The sequence below is a fragment of the Elephantulus edwardii genome, unplaced genomic scaffold (genome assembly GCF_000299155.1).
Source record: "Elephantulus edwardii isolate Elephantulus edwardi_28Jun2011 unplaced genomic scaffold, EleEdw1.0 scaffold00050, whole genome shotgun sequence".
In the NCBI taxonomy this organism is placed as follows: Eukaryota; Metazoa; Chordata; class Mammalia; order Macroscelidea; family Macroscelididae; genus Elephantulus; species Elephantulus edwardii.
This window is the reverse complement of record NW_006399800.1, coordinates 16,312,874-16,317,352: the sequence shown is the minus strand read 5'-3', so window position 1 is coordinate 16,317,352 and position 4,479 is coordinate 16,312,874.

Sequence of the window (4,479 nt, the reverse complement as noted above, 5' to 3'; positions counted from 1 at the left end):
CAGGAGGGGAAGACTATGAGGTGGATTGATTCAGTGACTGGGGTAATCAGGATGGGTGTGTCAGAGGCAATGAGATAGGCACAGGATAGAGCACGGTTTAGGGCTGTTGTACATAGGGTCGCTATGAGTCGCAAACGACTCGACGGCACATAACAACAGCAACAACAATGCATCTCCTTATTTCCTGACTGCTGGTACCAAGGGTGTTAATTGTGGATCCAAACAAGAAGAAGCTGTTGACAGTTTCAATCTCCTCTCCATTCATCATGGTTCTGTCTATCAGTCCAGTAGTAAGAATCTTTGTTTTCCTGACACTGAGATACAATCCATACCAAAGTTTGCATTCCTTGATCTTTTGCAACAAATGTTTCAAGCCTGCCTCTTGTTCAGCAAGCAAAATTAAGTCATTTTAATAACACAGGTTATTGATGAGTATCCCTCCAGTCCTGATACCAAACTCCTCCTCATAGAGTCCAGCTTTGCTCAGCATACATAATGAATACGTATAGAGAGAGAATACAATTCTTGTATACTCCCTTTCAATACCAAACCATGTAGTGTTCTCCTGCTCTGTTCACATGTCAGCCTCCTTCCTGGTCTATAGGTTCTGCATAAGGACAACCAAGTGCTCTGGTATTCCCATTCTTCTCAATGTCAGCTACAACTTGTCATGATCCACACAAATGCCTTTTCATAGTCTTAGCACTGTTGTTGTTGTTGTTGTTGTTGTTGTTAAGTGCCATCAAGTCATAAATGACTCATAGTTATCCTATGAATGAAAGATCTGAACACTTGTATAACTTTCCTCGTTTCTCCAAGTTCATAGAGTTTCCAGCGTCAAGCCATTTCGGAAGTGGATGCCACTCCTGCTTCCAAGCTTGTTTTAATTGGGGAGCTCTGCCAAACGCTGCCCACCTATAGATAACCATTATTGCATTTGACATATCACAACACCTCTGTACAGCAAATTGACAGACCAGTGCTATACCACTTAGAAGAATATTTAATTAAAAACAATTAAAACCAGGCCTAAGGGCCACAGATTAAAATAACCCACCTTTTTGGCTTGGCATCATAGCTTTCTATCCACTAGAATGTACTTTGTCTCCATACCTTTTCAATCTCTATGCAGAACAGATCATCTGAGACGCTGGGCTGTACGACGAGGAATGTGGCATCAGGATTGGAGGAAGATCTATTAACAGTCTGCATTATGCGGATGACACAACCCTGTATGCTGAAACTGAGGAGGACATGAAGCGCTTGATGCAAAAGGTCAAGAACTGCAGTCTTCAATATGGATTGAAGCTCAACATCAAGAAAACAAAGATTTTCACCACTGGGCCAATTGGCAGCATCAATATGGATAGTGAAGAGATTGAGAGTTAACAGTTTTAGTCTACTTGGTTGCACAGTCAACACTCTTGGTAACAGCAACCAGGAAATCAGGAGACAGACTGCATTGGGAAAATCAGCTGTGAGGGACTGGCCTCTCAAGAGCACAGAAGAGCAATGATTTCAGGCTGGAGACTAAGGTGTGCCTGATCCTGGCTATAGTCTTTGCAATTATGTGCTATGCTTCAGAGAGTTGGACAGTGAATAGGGATGATAGAAAGAGAATTGATGCCTTTGAGCTGTGGTGGTGGAGAAGAATGTTGAATATACCATGGACTGCTAGGAGAACAAACAGGTTTGTCCTGGACAGGGTGAAGCCAGTATGTTCCCTGGAGTCATGGATTCTGAGTCGTTTGACATACTTTTGGCACGTTGCAAGGAGGGACTGGTCCTTGGAGAGAGATACCATGTTTGGGAGAGTGGAGGGACGAGGCAGAAGAGGAAGACCCTCTATGAGATGGATCGATTCTGTGAGCAGAGTGGTGGGAATGAGGGTTGCTATGAGTCGCAAGTGACTTGATGGCACATAACAACTACAACGAGGCCAACAGAGCTCTCTCTATGCCTCACAGCAATTCTATAAACCCTTGCCCTATCCTACACCATCACCACAATCCAAGACACACTTGAGTCCATTGCTACAGTCACCATACCAACCCATCAATCCACCATATTGAGGATCTTCTTTTCTTCTCCAACCTTTCACTTCTCTCAGCATGATGTTATTTCCCAAGGACTGGAACCTTAAACTGTTGTTTGTTGTTGTTAAGTGTCATTGAGTCATAGACTACACATATCGACCCATATTTCTAGGCCATTAGGTCATAAGAAATCTCTAAGTTGATGGCTAGGAAAGTCATTTGAATAATAAACCCTTGACATCGCAGAACAGAATCTGATAATTATCAGATTGGCAAACAAATTTTTATGAGGATGTAGGGAAATAAACATATATGTAAAACAATATATTGTTCATGTACAATATGTGTTCACATATAATGTGTGTTAAACTTTATGTAAAAATAATTGGTAGTCTTTATCAAAATGTTAAATACACTGCCCTTGAATCTAGTAATTATTTTTTCTTTCATATGTTTAGTAACACCAATCTATAGTGTAGATGTAGACATTAATTTCAATATTATTACAGCAAAAATCTATAAATAATTAAGAATACTATAAAATCACATCTTAAAAGGAGAATATATGAAATATTCAAGCATTAAATAATACTCTTAAGATAATCTAAATATTGCATGCATGTAATGTTGTTTTTTGAGAAAAACAACAAATTTTAGAAAATAATCTAGATACTTGGTTTTGTTTTCCTTTGTGTTTCATTGATTTGCAAAGGTATTTGACTGTGTGGATCATAACAAACTGTGGCTGACTGTGAGAAGAATGTTAATCCCAGAACACTTGATCATGGCTAATGCAAAACCTAAGCTTGGACCAAGAAGCAGTCATCAGAACAGAGCAAGGAGACACTGAAAGGTTCAAAATTGGAAGGGCATATGCCAGCGATGTGTCCTATCTTCATACCTTTTCAATCTGTATGTAGAACAGATTATCCGTGAGACTAGGCTCTATGAGGAGAAGTGTGGCCTCAGGATTGGTGGAAGATCTATCAACAATCTGCGTTATGCAGATGACACAACCCTGCTTGCTGAAACTGAGGAGGACTTGCTGCAGAGTATCAAGGACTGCAGCCTCCAGTATGGATTGAGGCTCAATAGCAAGAAGACAAAGATTCTCACCACTGGACCAATTGGCAGCATCAGAATGGATGGTGAAGAGATTGAGATTGTTAACAACTTTAGTCTGCTTAACTCCAGTCAGCACTCTTGGCAGCAGCAGCCAGGAAATTAAAAGATGTATTGCGATGGGAAAGTCTGCTGTTAGGGAACTCTCCAAAATACTGGTGTCACTCTGGAGACTAAGGTGCGTCTGATACAGGTCATGGTCTTTGCTATCACTTGTTATGCATCAGAGAGTTGGACAATGACTAGGGAGGATAGAAGGAGAATTGATGCCTTTGAGCTGTGGTGCTGGAGAAGAGTATTAAGGGTACCATGGACTGATAGGAAAACAAACAGATTCATCCTGCAGAGGGTCAAGCAGGACTGCTCTTTGGAGGCAAGGATTCTGGGACTTCATCTGACATTCTTTGGACATATTGTAAGGAGGGACCAGTCCTTGGAGAGGGACATCATGCTTGGGAGGGTGGAGGGACAGCACAGGAGGGGAAGGCCCTCTATGAGGGGGATTGATTCAGTGACTGGGGTAATCAGGATGTCTAAGTCAGCGCAATTGGCACAGGATAGAGCAGGGTTTAGGGCTGTTGTACATAGGGTCACTACGAGTCGCAGGTGACTTGACAGCATAACAACAACAATAACGACAGTATTTCTTGTTGCATCCATGTCTCGAATCTCTTGCTCTTTTTATCTCAGGATGCCTGATGGGATTGAGTGGCATGGTTGTTGTGTTTAGAACTTAAACTCTCTTTCAAAACACAACAATCTTTTTTTCTAACACCAAGACATTAATAGCTAAAACTATAGTATATTCATAAAATTACTTACTGTACAGACATTTAAAAAATGATATATCTGTTTTGGTTTTTTGATGGGAAAGATTAATCACATATAAAAAATTGTAAGAAAGAAGACAGTAAAAGGATAAACATAAAGGAGAGTAAATAATTCATGAAGTAGATCAAGACGGGTAGGTCTGCAATTATAGGTTGAGGGATTAGCCTTGAATAAAACATAAATAGCTTTCTTCCAGGAAGCCTAGGTGTAGGGAGGGTCAAAGGGAGGATAATGTTTTGTTTGTAGGAATAATTAATCATTGGATTTAAATTTAAATTAATTTTGATCTTTCCATTGGCCATGAATAATCCTATAGGTAACTTTTGTGTCTCTCCTTAAAAGGTCTTGTTTCTATTTTCTGTATATATTCTCATCAGCAAAAGGAAATCTCTTACTTGGAATGAACTAGAAGAAACCAATGCAGGGTGACTAAGCTCATCTACTTCTGTTGTCAAATTTTCTGATAGATGACAAGTCTTACTTCACATGT